Genomic DNA, 17,210 nt, shown 5'->3' on the forward strand with positions numbered 1-17,210 from the left:
TATTCTCATTTAAACCTCCAGTCACCCACATGGTAGGTGCTATCATCATTGCTCTTGAGTGAAGAAACTGAGACAGAGAAAGATAAAGCAGTTGTCCAAAGTCATACAACTAGTCAGTGAAGGAGGCAAAATTTTTACACCACGAGTAGGAACTCAGAGCCCAATCTCTTCACCTCTGTGCAATTAGTGTCTTAACCAATCATTGTAATCCCATCCCTCTTGCCAGTGATTGGTTCAGCAACCTAGGTTTAAGCCAATTAAAACACTCCATAGGTTCCCTTGGAGACAATTTCTGCCCCAAGGATGAGGAGTGATCTAAAGTGATTCACAAAACCTGGAGAGTGAAATTTTTTCAGAAAACTTAAACCTAACTCACAAAAACTTGAAGTAAAACCGATAGCTTATTACTCTTTAATGTAAAATTCAAGCTGGTAAGGTAGCTCTCCTCCACAAAACTGTCAGATGTCCCAGCTACTTCTACCTTACTGCACTGCCCTTTTCCATAACAGACCATCTCAAGGACTAAGCCCACCAACAAACCCTCATTCCATCATGTATGTGTGTGTGTGTGTATATATATATATATATATATATACACACACACACACACACACACACACACACGGACAGAGACAAGGAGAGAGAGAGATTGGAAGAGAAATGTTGTTATAGGAATTGACTCACGTGATTATGGAAGCCACGAAGTCCCACAAGCTGGAGAACAGGAAAGCCAATGGCTTAATTCAGTCCAAGTCCAAAGGCTTCAGAACCAGGGGAGTCAATGGTGTAAGTCCCATTAGGAGTCCCAAAGCCCAAGGTGGGTGGGTGGCCCAACTTTGTAAGTCCTGGTCCAAGTTTTAAAGCCCAAGAACCAGGAACACTGATGTCTGAGGGTGCTCAGCTCAACACAGTGAGCAAATTCACCCTCCCTCCTCCTTTTTGTTCTATTGAGGCCCTCAGCAGACGGAATGATGCCCACCTGCATGGGTGAGGATTATTTGCTTTGCTCAGTCTACTGATTCAAATGCTAATCTCTTCTAATGTGTGTTTCTAGAAGACACATTTTACCAGATATCTGGGCATCACTTAGCCTTGTCAAGTTAACACATAGAATTAGCCATCACAAGGAAGAATAGATATTGGGTTATAACTAAGGTGTCTGACATATTCAAGAAGAGATATTTGCTTCTGGACATGACCAAGGAAGCATGCTTCCTTGGATGTTGCTGGCACGCATGTTAACACAATGGGAGAAGCCAGCCTGAGAATAAAGACAATGCAGACAAGAGGGAAGAGGCCAAGAGAACAGAGAAACAGAGCGAGCATCCTGATTTCCTCATGCCTGAGGTCCTTGCTACCTGTTAACCACCTGTTAGGTGAGATAATAAATTTCTTTATTGGTTGAATTAGGTTGCCCATTAATTGCAGCTGAAAGGAATCTAACTACTACAATGGGCAAAAGACAAACAAGAGGAGGGAAGGAGAGTAGCAGTTGGATCCCAGTGACCTCATAATAATTAATGGGGACTTTCATTTCTCTTTAGGTATAAGAACAAACTTCTCTACTGCTTTTTACTTTATCCTCTCAGTAAATTCTTAGTTTTCTACAGGAATGTTGTACATCATCTGTATTTGAAAACAGAACTAATTTGATGCCCCTGACAGGACGGGCTGCCTTGTGCTGAATTGCAGGTCTCTCTAAGTGTGGTACACAGTGACACATCTTAATTAGAGAGGGTCATTGTAATCTCTAAGTCAATTAAAATTGCTCAGTGGCTTAGTTGTAAGTAGCGTTCGGTGAAGCTGCAGAATTGTGAATAATAATCTAAAATCATCATCATTGCGCATTAAGAACAACACCTAATGTCGGCATAAAGCGTAAAAGTACAAGAAGGGATGAAAATGCAGTGTCTTCATCATGCTGTGTAATGCCCTGCAATTACTTAAATATCCACACAGCATACACTGCCGTTAAGCTGTTCTAAATTTTAATCCCTAATCCTATAACCAAGTTTAACTCATAAGTTCATACCTCAGCCAGAGCCATATTTACAGTCCCATTACAAGGACTAACTTATGCTTTTGCCACACACCAGGAAAATGACTACTTCTGTCACTCGTTAAAACAGAAATCATACAATATACCACCTGGTTTTGCAGGGGAAATCAGTTGTAAGGCAAACAAAACATAAAGACTGTACCAGTAACATTGCAGTTATAGGTAGCTTAGTCTACACTGTAAAATATTCACCATATCCCTCAGTCCATCCCAACCTCCCCCCTAAAAAAATGTGTTCCTATGTTTAAAGACCTATGGATCACTCTAATCCTGGCTGGATGATTAGTACTATTACATCAGTTCTAAATTAATGAATAACTGCTCAGATATTTCTCACACATGGATACCTCCAAATTATTACAGTCTAAATTTTAATTTTTCCCCCATAGCAATCTTACCCCAAGTCAAGTATTTCAGATCATGACAATGCATATTCTTCTAATATCAACTCATCTAATATAGCATGAAAGAAAATTTTAGAACATTTCCTTTGCACTGTAGTATTTTCTAATAACTTCTGATCACAACACTTCTGAAAGCGAGTTCAGTTTATCTGTAGAAGTTATTTTATTTTAAAAAGTACAATACATATATACTTACATTGTGGTAGCTTGTATTTACCAGCAAACATTCACGCTACCTACTCCCACCCTTGCTCTGTGGGAAGAGTATACTTCTCAGCCCAGTTATGGGTTTGGTCAGAAGACTTTCTTTGCAAAAGGAATTTGAGTGAATATGACTTATGTCCAAGCAGAAACTTTTAGTACAAGTTTCTATCACTCATTGAGCTCCAGCCCTCCACCATGAAGAAAACTTTCCCTACATAATGGCTGCTCATTCCACTTAGGTCCCCAGAATGAAAGAATATATGAAACAGACTTGAACCCAGTCCACAGCCTGGAGCCCAGTCCAGAGCAGCCAAGCAGAGCTGAGCAAAGCTACAACCAACCTGTAAACACATGAGTGAGAAATAAATATTATAAACCATTGAAATTTGGCGGTTGTTTGTTACTGCAGGAAAAGCTCACTAATATATACCCAATGCTTCTGAAGGGCATTTAAGAGGATATATAATAAATGTAACCCTAAATTAACCCCTTTGAATCAGATACTTAAAAGTTATTTGACCAGAACATAGTCAACTAGAAAACCAAAGGGCCATTTTCTTCTTCTCACTTTAATAGGCTTATTTTTTGTCTGCTCTGACACCTCTCAGTAGAGACAAATAGCCCAAAACTGCTATACAAGTCTTTGAACACTTGAGGGTAAAGGATGGGAAATCCCTATGAAAGAGTTTAAAATTCTATCTTGATTAGGATAGAATGGAGCCAGGTCAAACCCTGAATCTAGCTCCTTCCATTTTCATCTACCTCTCAGCTACTCTCACCTTCATGTCATTGGGATATGACATTCCTACATTCTAAGAACTTTTAAGGATAAGATAGGGACCCTGTCATATTCACTGCTGTATGAATTCCCCCAGTGTTTATTAGTGCCATCCATAGAGTAGGCCTTACATAGATAGGATGATAAACAGAGAGACAGCTAGATGCAGCTAGCTATCCCAGCCCCTGGTAGATTTAACTGCAACATTACTAGAAGCATCTACTTCACTGGATTCTCATCGCATGCATTCCACATGACGTCAGCCCACACCCCCCTGTTTGCAGTTCTGCAAATTCACCAATCTCTTTCCAAACTGTAATTCTATCTATAGGAGCCCCTTACAGGAATGGCTTTCCTCCCTTTTCACCAAAAAAATACTTCAAGACACGGTTTAAAGTCATCTCCTCTGTCTTTCCCACTAAAGTGCCAGCTCCACGAAAACAAAGGCTCATCTTTCTGTTCAAAGCTGTATCTTCAGCATCTATCTTGATGCTGGTATGAGGTAGATGCTCAATGAATACTTCTTGAATGGGGAAATAAATTAAAATTAATGCAAAAGCTCCCCTAATCCTCACAGACTGCTTTGAACCTCTCTTCTGGTCTCCTATTATAGTTAATAAATACTTTAATTAAGGAATTGACAAAACTGTATGATAACTATCTATCACAGTTACCCAACTGTTAATGACCAATAACTATTTGAGGAGTAAAATATTTATGGCAGAAACAGACTAAGATTCTCAAATCTGTGCCTGTGGTGGGTTTTTTTTTAGCACACATAACTGAGAACTGGTTTTATAGTGAGAGATTAAATAATACAGTTTGCTTAGGCTGGTCATCTCCAAACCCTGTTTTCTTTTCTAGCAAACTCTCAGCTTGAGAATGACCAGAGACTGCTTTGGGTCTGGCTAGGCACACACACACACCTCTATTTTAATTTTTTTCACTATTTTTGGCCCTCTTTGTCATCACTAAAATTGCCTTCAATGATATTTCTTATTTTTTTCTGAGTTTTGCTTTCACTTTCAAGTTATTTTAAATCATTTTCTTGCCTATAAGGTGTTAGACTCCACTTCCCAATGTAACACGGCTCATTAACTTAATAAGCATGTTTTATTATCTCCTAACAAGTCATTATTGCAACATGAAGCCTGGTTTCTAGGACAACAAGCCTCCCTGGAACATCACACCGTAAGGTTCCCAGGTTGGTGTTAACCACTGATGCCCAATCTTTGAAAATAGTCCTGAAACCAGTGATCCAGGTTTAGCCCTATATTCCTTAATCCTTTCTCTTTTTTTAATGAAGCAATCATTTGTTGACGAATAAGTGTCTTTTTCCTTTGTCCAGCATTTAATTGGCCCACATTCAAAGAAAAGTTTAAGAAATGACAGCAATGTTGGATTTCAGAGATATAAAAAATACCTCTTGTTGGTCATTCTTGCCCCGCAATTTCCCTCAAAAAATTCTCCATCAGCTTCCCAGTTTCTGAAATTCCACCATCAGTATTCTGTTGATTTGTTTCATTTCCTTTCAAAAGATAAATATCTAGGGGTTAAAGTAACAAAGAATTTCCATTAATATCTAAGCATTAATTCACTTATATCTAAGCATGAATTCACTTTTGGGAGCAATTTTAGTCCCACAAAAGTAGAGAACCACTAGGGGAGCTTACATTTGAGAGTTCTGGAAATCTAAGAGGAATGAATGAAAAGGAGGAGGGGGCTCAGGAAACAAACTGACCCACTTGTAGAAAAAGAGAAGTAGATTAAAACTCAAGAGTCTTGCATGCAGACAGTCTAAAGAACTCCTCTAAATCAAAATGAAAAAGACAACCCACTAAAATTTGGCCAAAAAGTTGAACAGGCACTTCACAAAAGAGGATATTCAAGTGGTCAATCAGTATACGAAAAGATGTTCAACATTTTAAGTACTACTGATACACGCAACACCATAGATGATATTCCAGACAGATGTTGAGGAAAGAAGACAGATATGAAAAACTCTAAACTGCATTATTCCATTTATATGAAGTTCAATAACATGCAAAATGAATCTATGGTAATAGACATTAGAGTCATGGTCATGTTTGTGGGATGGGGTGATTTGACTGGAAGTGGGCACAAGGAAGCCTTCCAAGTACTGGAAATTTTCCATATCATGACATGGTGGTGATTTCATGGGTATCACCATCTGTTTAAAGCCACCAAGCTATACATTCAACACAGCTGCACTTTTCTGAAGGTATATAATATACCAATAATTTTTTTTTCTTTTTCAAATCAGAAGCCTTTGGCTGCAATATGAATGCTGCAATATTTGGGTCCTTGGGTCACACATCTTGAGTTACAGAATCCAGGCTTTGGACTCTCTTCCCTCATGAGGAGTTGGTAAGGTGAATATAGAGATCCTTTCCAGGCCTGGGTGAAAGCTTCTGCCTCCTTTGGTTCTGGACTTTGCCAGGTCAACTTCTGATTTCCCCACAGAGTCTTTAGCCCTCTCCTGCTTGTCAGTCCAGGATCTTAGAAACAAGACTTAGGGTCCCAGATGGTAATACCCAAATGTGAAAATGTCATTCTTGGATTTTTGTTTAACATTTTTTTCCTACTAAGACTGAACTTTTTGAAATAAATTGCTTATCTAGTACTCCATGGAGTAGTTAAATAAGAACATCAATCAACCAACTTGCTGGATTAAGTGATTTCTCCAGTTCTCTTATAATAGCTATGGCATTTAGGTTCTTGGTCATCCCTGAGACAAAAGGATGGAACAACCCTTGTCTTTACTTAGTCACCTCTTCCATTCGACTGTGACTTCCTTGAAGACAAGAAATTATCTCATTCTTCTTTGTATCCCTGGCATCAAGCCCAGTGCCTGGTACATAGTAGGTGCTTATTAATTTTTCTTGAATTAAAATGAATGAGTAAGACCGTCACAAAATGTTTTGTCAGAGGCAATTTTAACTTGCCTTCAACATCCAAGGAGAGTGGGTGTGCTGCTTTGGCTCTGACACTGAATAATCCGGATGTTCCAAATTTCTTCTTGCTCATTTACCCTCAGGGAAAAAGGGAAGCAGGGGAAGATCATGTTTGTGGGCCTGGCAGACACATCTCAGACTCATCACCCTGTGTGACAGATCAGATGAAGCAGCAGCAAGACCAAGGCCACCTGCCCTGCTGTCTTCTGACTGCTGGTGTTGCCTTAATCACTGAGCCGATGCAATTTCCTGCTGCTAACCCTCGCTATGGTCCACTGGGAGGTCTCATTTGTCACTGTCATTACCTTTCACATCAGCAAAACATCCGTCTTTAGTTGGGCCTTCCTTCAATGCCTTGTTCAGGTATATAGGAAGCTTATGGTCAGCAATGGCAATCCAGGACAGTGGTCCTCAGTGCCTCAGTATGAAGGTGGATTCATGCACTTTGATATACTAACTCTATCAACAGTAATTTTGAGGAGAGGGTGAACCTCAGTCTCATTTTAAAGGAGTAGCACTTTATTTTTATATATCCTTTATAGAACATATTTTTTGTATTTTTTTTAATAACTCACACATTCTATGGAAAGGCCTTGATTAAATGTATAGCTCCAGGGCTTCCCTGGTGGCGCAGTGGTTGAGAGTCCGCCTGCTGATGCAGGGGACGCGGGTTCGTGCCCCGGTCTGGGAAGATCCCACATGCCGCGGAGCGGCTGCGCCCGTGAGCCATGGCCGCTGGGCCTGCGCGTCCGGAGCCTGTGCTCCGCAACGGGAGAGGCCGCGACGGTGAGAGGCCCACGTAACGCAAGAAAAAAAAAAAAATAGTATAGCTCCAACTCCACCAACGCTCTCACCTCTGTTACTACCCTGAACCCAAATCAGTCCTCTTCCCCCTCCACTCAGCTGAAAAACTGAAACATACCTGACCCCAAAAAGGAATCTGAACCATATGCAAAATGCACCCTCTCACATTTGACTTGAATAGAACTGGCTTTCTTATCTGACAAACATCTGTCTAGCGTTCACTATGTGCCAGACACAGTTCTAAGAATTTTGCAAATATAAACTCTTATAACACCAAAATCTCATTTTATGGATGAGGAAATGGAGGCACAGATAGACTAAGCATCCTGCCCAAGGTCACATGGCTAGTAAATGAAACTCTAACCCAGTGCATCCCATTCCTGAGTCCATGCACTTAATCAATCACTACAGTCAGACAATAGGAGGTCTTTGGACCTAAAGGCCAGGCCCAAAGCTTCCAGTAGTGTTCTGACAACATTACTTAATTACCTAATCAATTCTTTCAGCCCTGGCTCAGAACAAAGGAGAGGCGCATGTGTAGGTGTGGGTATGTGGGCGGGGGGGGGGGGGGTGTGCACATGTGTGAGTGCACAGTGTACCCTAACACTTACGCTCACCCTAAACCGTTGTCGTACCCTAACCTGTACACTAAACCGTCCCACTGTGTTAGTGCACAGTGAACTGTACCTCTACCACTGTCTCTCACATTTTCCATCTCATGGTCACCAGTTGGGTCTCCAGAAGCAAATGTTCAGAGAGGATCTGAGGCACAAGATGTTTATCAACCCCTGTGAAGGGAAGGGAAAGGAGGCAGAACTGAGCAGGGAAGAGCCCAACTGTAAGGAAGGCCCAGCAAAGCCTCAGTCAGGCAGCAGAGAGTCTGGAGCACATATGGGTCATCCAGGTAACCACCAAGGGCTGAGCAGCTGGGCCTTTGTCCACCCACCTTGCTCGGTTATCGGTCTGGGGCTGCCCGACGAAGGGCAGCCTCAAAAGAGGCAGCTCTGCAGCCAAGGCAGACCTTGAAGGAGCACAGTCCCTCAGGAGGGCATCCAGACTTTCCTTGAAGGAGGTGAGGTCTGAGTGGCACAACTCCACATGCACCAAACCAAAGTCCTACACAATCTGTGACCCCATTGCCTCTCTGACCTCACCCCCTGCTTCCTGCAGTCTCACTGGTCTTCTTGCCAAGCAAGCCCCTACCTGAGGGATTTTGTCCTTGTGTTCCCTCTGCTTGCTCTCATGTCCACATGATTCGCTCTTTTGGCTTCTTCATATCTTAGCTCAAATATTACATCTCAGTGAAGCGTTTTCTGAACACTATTTTAAATCTCTCTCACCACCCCCCAACCCTACTCTGATACTCCCAATCCTTCTTCCTGCCGTATTTCTCTCCATACCATTTATCATCTTCTGACATAATATATAGCTGATGGCTTATATATTTTTAATTCTTTCTCTTCATAAGCACTATGAAGACAGAGGATGTTTTCCCCTGTTGTGCTCACTGATTTATCCTCAGTACCAAGAACAGTGCCTGGCACACAGTAACCCTAAGGCAATGAATGACTACACAGAGAGTAGAAGGAAGCTTCTGTCTCCTCAGCGTCCTCCACAAGCTCAGGACAAGAGAGATGCCTTCCATGCATTTCCTACCTTAGAGGCAAGGAACCCTGAACATGCAAATCTCTCATGTCATCTCTATTAGACACAAGGTAATTCTTATACTTCAAGCAACAATAAATATGCTTTAATTCTAGTTCCTAGAACAATCAAGCACTCCTACTAAATTTTCCCACCAAACTCACATGGATTATTCACTAGGCTGATCAGAGCGCCCAACTACACACTCCATTATCAGTAAACCCCATCGGTTCCAACTGCAGTTTTGCATGAAACCCATTCTTGTATCCCCTGCTGAAATATCAGTGGATTCTTGTCCCCTTCTCATTCCCTTTCCCGCTTGGGGTGATAGCCTTGAGAAACTGAGCTACTACCATTCTTTTTCCCATTGTATCAATACCAGGTCTTACCAGTTAAGCTTTTTAGTAAACACTGCTTTGCTCCATTGGTTAAGAGGGCGGGTTCATGATATCTACAAAACAGACACACAGACATAGAGAACAGATTTGTGGTTGCCAAGGGGGAGGGAGTGGGGGAGGGAAGGAGTGGGAGTTTGGCATTAGCAGATGCAAACTGTTATATATAGGGTGGATAAACAACAAGGTCCTACTGTATAGCACTGGGAACTATATTCAGTACCCTGTGATAAACCCTAATGGAAAAGAATATGTATATGTGTAAGTGAATCACTTTGCTGTACAGCAGAAATTAACACAACATTGTAAATCAACTCTACTTCAATAAAATTTTTTAAAAAGAGTGTGGGTTCCTGGCTCCCCCACCTACCAGAAGGGTGTCCTTTGGCACATTTCCTAATAACCCCATGCCTCATTCTCCTCACGTGATCTATCACTTAAGGCACTTTAGACACATAAAGCTCAGTGCCTGGCACATTGTTGGGACCTAGGAAATAGCAGTTTCTATGACTCCATAATTCTCTCTCTCCTGCCTGCCCCACCCCCATCTTTGTCACTGGTAACTGCGTTGCTCTCAATTTTTCCTTCTCCCTAAGTCCTTCTTCCAAGTTTTACAGCATCCTTAAATCTTAAAGTCTTACAGTCTTCTTGCCTCATTTTAAAATCATTTTGTAGAGGGGGACCTTGAAGATGGCGGAAGAGTAAGACGCGGAGATCGCCTTCCTCCCCACGGATACACCAGAAGTACATCTACACGTGGAACAACTCCTACAGAACACCTACTGAAGGCTGGCAGAAGACCTCAGACCTCCCAAAAGGCAAGAAACTCCCCACGTACCTGGGTAGGGCAAAAGAAAAAAAGAAAAAACAGAGACAAAAGAATAAGGACGGCACCTGCGCCAGTGGGAGGGAGCTGTGAAGGAGGAAAAGTTTCCACACACTAGGAAGCCCCTCCGCGGGCGGAGACTGCGGGAGGCGGAGGGGGGGGCTTCGGGACCGAGGAGTAGTGCACAGCGACGGGTGCGGAGGGCAAAGCGGGGAGATTCCCGCACAGAGGATCGGTGCCGACCGGCACTCACCAGCCCGAGAGGCTTGTCTGCTCACCCGCCCGGGCGGGCGGGGCTGCGAGCTGAAGCTCGGGTTTCGGTTTTGGACGGAGCGCAGGGAGAGGACTGGGGTTGGCGGCTTGAACATAGCCTGAAGGGGTTAGTGCACCACGACTAGCCGGGAGGGAGTTCGGGGAAAAGCCTGCACCTGCCGAAGAGGCAAGAGACTTTTTCTTCCCTCTTTGTTTCCTGGTGCGCGAGGAGAGGGGTTTAAGAGCGCTGCTTAAAGGAACTCCAGAGACGGGCGCGAGCCGCGGCTAAAAGCGCGAACCCCAGAGACGGGCGCGAGCCGCGGTTAAAAGCGCGAATCCCAGAGACGGGCGCGAGCCGCGGCTAAAAGCGCGGACCCCAGAGACGGGCGGGAGACGCTAAGGCTGCTGCTGCCGCCACCAAGGGGCCTGTGTGCGAGCACAGGTCACTCTCCACACCCCTCTTCCGCGGAGCCTGTGCAGCCCGCCACTGCCAGGTTCCCGGGAACCAGGGACAACTTCCCCGGGAGAACGCACGGCGGGCCTCAGGCTGGTGCAACGTCACGCCGGCCTCTGCCGCAACGTCACGCCGCCTCTGACGCCGCAGGCCCGCCCCGCACGCAGTGCCCCTCCTTCCCCCCCCTCACCCCCGGCCTCAGTGAGCCTGAGCCCCCGAATCAGCGGCCCCTTTAACCCTTTCCTGTCTGAGCAAAAAACAGACGCCCTCCAGCGACCTACACGCAGAGGCAGGGCCAAATCCAAAGCTGAGCTCCTGTGAGCTGTGAGAACAAAGAAGAGAAAGGGAAATCTTTCCCAGCAGCCTCAGAAGCAGCGGATTAAAGCTCCACAATCAATTTGATATACCCTGCATCTGTGGAATACCTGAATAGACAAGGAATGATCCCAAATTGAAGAGGTGGAATTTAGGAGCGAGATCTATGATTTTTTTTCCCTTTTCCTCTTTTTGTGAATGTGTACGTGTATGCTTATGTGTGAGATCTTGTCTGTATACTCTTGCTTCCACCATTTGTCCTAGGGCTCTATCCGTCCATGGTTTTTAAAAAAAAATTTTTTTTCTCAATAATTAATTTTAATTGTAATAACTTTATTATACTTTACCGTCGTTCCTTCTTTCTTTCTTTCTTTCTTTCCGTCCTTCCCTCCTTTAGACAACGAATCACCCCAAATTGAGGAGGTGGTCTCTGAGAGCAAGATTTATGATTTTTCCCCCTTTACCTCTTTTTGTGAAGGTGTATGTGTATGCTTCTGTGTAAGATTTTCTCTGTATAGCTTTGCTTCCAACATTTGTCCTAAGGTTCTATCCGTCCCTCTTTTTTTTTTTCTAAATATTTTTTAATTCAATAACTATATTATACTTTATTTTATTTTTACTGTATCTTCTTTCTTTCTGTCTTTTTTCCTTCTTTCCCTCCTTCCTTCCTTCCTTCCTCCCTCCCTCCTTTCTTTCCTTCTTTGCTTCTTTCTTCCTTCCTTCCTTTCCTCCTTTCCTTCTTTCTTTCCTCATACTTCTACTAATTCTCTCTACTTTTTCTCCCTTTTATTCTGAGCCGTGTGGATGAAAGGCTCTTGGTGCTCCAGCCAGGAGTCAGGGCTCTGCCTCTGAAGTAGGAGAGCCAACTTCAGGACACTGGTCAACAAGAGACCTCCCAGCTCCACATAATATTAAACGGTGGAAATCTCCCAGTGACCTCCATCTTAACACCAGCACCCAGCTTCACTCAACGACCAGCAAGCCACAGTGCTAGACAACCTATGCCAAACAACTAGCAAAACAGGAACACAACCCCACCCATTAGCAGAGAGGCTGCCTAAAATCATAATAAGGCCACAGACACCCCAAAACACACCACCAGACGTGAACCTGCCCACTAGAGAGACAAGATCCAGCCTCATCCACCACAACACAGGCACTAGTCCCCTCCACCAGGAAGCCTACACAACCCACTGAAACAACCTTAGCCACTGGAGACAGACATCAAAAACAACGGGAACTACGAACGTGCAGCCTGCAAAAAGGAGACCCCCAAACACAGTAAGATAAGCAAAATGAGAAGGCAGAAAAACACACAGCAGATGAAGGAGCAAGATAAAAATGCACCAGACCTAACAAATGAAGAGGAAATAGGCAGTCTACCTGAAAAAGAATTCAGAATAATGATAGTAAGGATGATCCGAAATCTTGGAAGTAGAATGGACAAAATGCAAGAAGCAGTTAACAAGGACCTAGAAGAAATAAAGATGAAACAAGCAATGATGAACAACGCAATAAATGAAATTAAAAGTACTCTAGATGGGATCAATAACAGAATAACTGAGGCAGAAGAACGGATAAGTGACCTGGAAGATAAAATAGTGGAAATAACTACTGCAGAGCAGAATAAAGAAAAAAGAATGAAAAGAACTGAGGACAGTCTCAGAGACCTCTGGGACAACATTAAACGCACCAACATTCGAATTATAGGGGTTCCAGAAGAAGAAGAGAAAAAGAAAGGGACTGAGAAAATATTTGAAGAGATTATAGTTGAAAACTTCCCTAATATGGGAAAGGAAATAGTTAATCAAGTCCAGGAAGCACAGAGAGTCCCATACAGGATAAATACAAGGAGAAATACGCCAAGACACATATTAATCAAACTGTCAAAAATTAAATACAAAGAAAGCATATTAAAGGCAGCAAGGGAAAAACAGCAAATAACACACAAGGGAATCCCCATAAGGTTAACAGCTGACCTCTCAGCAGAAACCCTACAAGCCAGAAGGGAGTGGCAGGACATACTGAAAGTGATGAAGGAGAAAAACCTGCAACCAAGGCTACTCTACCCAGCAAGGATCTCATTCAGATTTGATGGAGAAATTAAAACCTTTACAGACAAGCAAAAGCTGAGAGAGTTTAGCACCACCAAACCAGCTTTACACCAAATGCTAAAGGAACTTCTCTAGACAAGGAACACAAGAGAAGGAAAACACCTATAATAACGAACCCAAAACAATATAGAAAATGGGAATAGGAACATACATATCGATAATTACCTTAAATGTAAATGGACTAAATGCTCCCACCAAAAGACACAGATTGGCTGAATGGATACAAAAACAAGACCCTTATATATGCTGTCTACAAGAGACCCACTTCAGACCTAGAGACACATACAGACTGAAAATAAGGGGATGGAAAAAGATATTCCATGCAAATGGAAACCAAAAGAAAGCTGGAGTAGCAATTCTCATATCAGACAAAATAGACTTTAAAATAAGGACTATTACAAGAGACAAAGAAGGACACTACATAATGATCAAGGGATCAATCCAAGAAGAAGATATAACAATTGTAAATATTTATGCACCCAACATAGGAGCACCTCAATACATAAGGCAAATACTAACAGCCATAAAACAGGAGATTGACAGTAACACATTCATAGTAGGGGACTTTAACACCCCACTTTCACCCATGGACAGATCATCCAAAATGAAAATAAATAAGGAAACACAAGCTTTAAATGATACATTAAACAAGATGGACTTAATTGATATTTATAGGACACTCCATCCAAAAACAACAGAATACACATTTTTCTCAAGTGCTCATGGAACATTCTCCAGGATAGATCATATCTTGGGTCACAAATCAAGCCTTGGTAAATTTAAGAAAATTGAAATTGTATCAAGTATCTTTTCTGACCACAACGCCATGAGACTAGATATCAATTACAGGAAAAGATCTGTAAAAAATACAAACACATGGAAGCTAAACAATACACTACTTAATAATGAAGTGATCACTGAAGAAATCAAAGAGGAAATAAAAAAATACCTAGAAACAAATGACAATGGAGACACAACGACCCAAAACCTATGGGATGCAGCAAAAGCAGTTCTAAGGGGGAAGTTTATAGCAATACAAGCCCACCTTAAGAAGCAGGAAACATCTCGAATAAACAACCTAACCTTGCACCTCAAGCAATTAGAGAAAGAAGAACAAAAAAACCCCAAAGCTAGCAGAAGGAAAGAAATCATAAAAATCAGATCAGAAATAAATGAAAAAGAAATGAAGGAAACGATAGCAAAGATCAATAAAACTAAAAGCTGGTTCTTTGAGAAGATAAACAAAATAGATAAACCACTAGCCAGACTCATCAAGAAAAAAAGGGAGAAGACTCAAATCAATAGAATTAGAAATGAAAAAGGAGAAGTAACAACTGACACTGCAGAAATAAAAAAAATCATAAGAGATTACTACAAGCAACTCTATGCCAATAAAATGGACAATCTGGAAGAAATGGACAAATTCTTAGAAATGCACAACCTGCCAAGACTGAATCAGGAAGAAATAGAAAATATGAACAGACCAATCACAAGCACTGAAATTGAAACTGTGATTAAAAATCTTCCAACAAACAAAAGCCCAGGACCAGATGGCTTCACAGGTGAATTCTATCAAACGTTTAGAGAAGAGCTAACACCTATCCTTCTCAAACTCTTCCAAAATATAGCAGAGGGAGGAACACTCCCAAATTCCTTCTACGAGGCCACCATCACCTTGATACCAAAACCAGACAAGGATGTCACAAAGAAAGAAAACTACAGGCCAATATCACTGATGAACATAGATGCAAAAATCCTCAACAAAATACTAGCAAACAGAATCCAACAGCACATTAAAAGGATCATACACCATGATCAAGTGGGGTTTATACCAGGAATGCAAGGATTCTTCAATATACGCAAATCTATCAATGTGATAAACCATATTAACAAATTGAAGGAGAAAAACCATATGATTATCTCAATAGATGCAGAGAAAGCTTTCGACAAAATTCAACACCCATTTATGCTAAAAACCCTGCAGAAAATAGGCCTAGAGGGAACTTTCCTCAACATAATAAAGGCCATATATGACAAGCCCACAGCAAACATCATCCTCAATGGTGAAAAACTGAAAGCATTTCCACTAAGATCAGGAACAAGACAAGGTTGCCCACTCTCACCACTCTTATTCAACATAGTTTTGGAAGTTTTAGCCACAGCAATCAGAGAAGAAAAGGAAATAAAAGGAATCCAAATCGGAAAAGAAGAAGTAAAGCTGTCACTGTTTGCAGATGACATGATACTATACATAGAGAATCCTAAAGATGCTACCAGAAAACTACTAGAGCTAATCAATGAATTTGGTAAAGTAGCAGGATACAAAGTTAATGCACAGAAATCTCTGGCATTCCTATATACTAATGATGAAAAATCTGAAAGTGAAATCAAGAAAACACTCCCATTTACCATTGCAACAAAAAGAATAAAATATCTAGGAATAAACCTACCTAAGGAGACGAAAGACCTGTATGCAGAAAATTATAAGACACTGATGAAAGAAATTAAAGATGATACAAATAGATGGAGAGATATACCATGTTCTTGGATGGGAAGAATCAACATTGTGAAAATGACTCTACTACCCAAAGCAATCTACAGATTCAATGCAATCCCTATCAAACTACCACTGGCATTTTTCACAGAACTAGAACAAAAACTTTCACAATTTGTATGGAAACACAAAAGACCCCGAATAGCCAAAGCAATCTTGAGAACGAAAAAAGGAGCTGGAGGAATCAGGCTCCCTGACTTCAGACTATACTACAAAGCTACAGTAATCAAGACAGTATGGTACTGGCACAAAAACAGAAAGATAGATCAATGGAACAGGATAGAAAGCCCAGCGATAAACCCACGCACATATGGACACCTTATCTTTGATAAAGGTGGCAGGAATGTACAGTGGAGAAAGGACAGCCTCTTCAATAAATGGTGCTGGGAAAACTGGACAGGTACATGTAAAAGTATGAGATTAGATCACTCCCTAACACCATACACAAAAATAAGCTCAAAATGGATTAAAGAGCTAAATGTAAGGCCAGAAACTATCAAACTCTTAGAGGAAAACATAGGCAGAACACTCTATGACATAAATCACAGCAAGATCCTTTCTGACCCACCTCCTAGAGTAATGGAAATAAAAACAAAAATAAACAAATGGGACCTAATGAAACTTCAAAGCTTTTGCACAGCAAAGGAAACCATAATCAAGACCAAAAGACAACCCTCAGAATGGGAGAAAATATTTGCAAATGAAGCAACTGACAAAGGATTAATCTCCAAAATTTACAAGCAGCTCATGCAGCTCAATAACAAAAAAACAAACAACCCAATCCAAAAATGGGCAGAAGACCTAAATAGACATTTCTCCAAAGAAGATATACAGAATGCCAACAAACACATGAAAGAATGCTCAACATCATTAATCATTAGAGAAATGCAAATCAAAACTACAATGAGATATCATCTCACACCAGTCAGAATGGCCATCATCAAAAAATCTAGAAACAATAAATGCTGGAGAGGGTGTGGAGAAAAGGGAACACTCTTGCACTGCTGGTGGGAATGTGAATTGGTTCAGCCACTATGGAGAACAGTATGGAGGTTCCTTAAAAAACTACAAATAGAATTACCATATGACCCAGCAATCCCACTACTGGGCATATACCCTGAGAAAACCAAAATTCAAAAAGAGTCATGTACCAAAATGTTCATTGCAGCTCTATTTACAATTGCCCGGAGATGGAAACAACCTAAGCGCCCATCATCGGATGAATGGATAAAGAAGATGTGGCACATATATACAATGGAATATTACTCAGCCTTAAAAAGAAATGAAATTGAGCTATTTGTAATGAGATGGATAGACCTAGAGTCTGTCATACAGAGTGAAGTAAGTCAGAAAGAAAAAGACAAATACCGTATGCTAACGCATATATATGGAATTTAAGGGGGAAAAAAATGTCATGAAGAACCTAGGGGTA

This window comes from Delphinapterus leucas, chromosome 4 (genome assembly GCF_059928025.1).
Source record: "Delphinapterus leucas isolate spDelLeu-1000000601 "Yukka" chromosome 4, BTC_Dleu_Yukka2, whole genome shotgun sequence".
Lineage (NCBI taxonomy): Eukaryota > Metazoa > Chordata > Mammalia > Artiodactyla > Monodontidae > Delphinapterus > Delphinapterus leucas.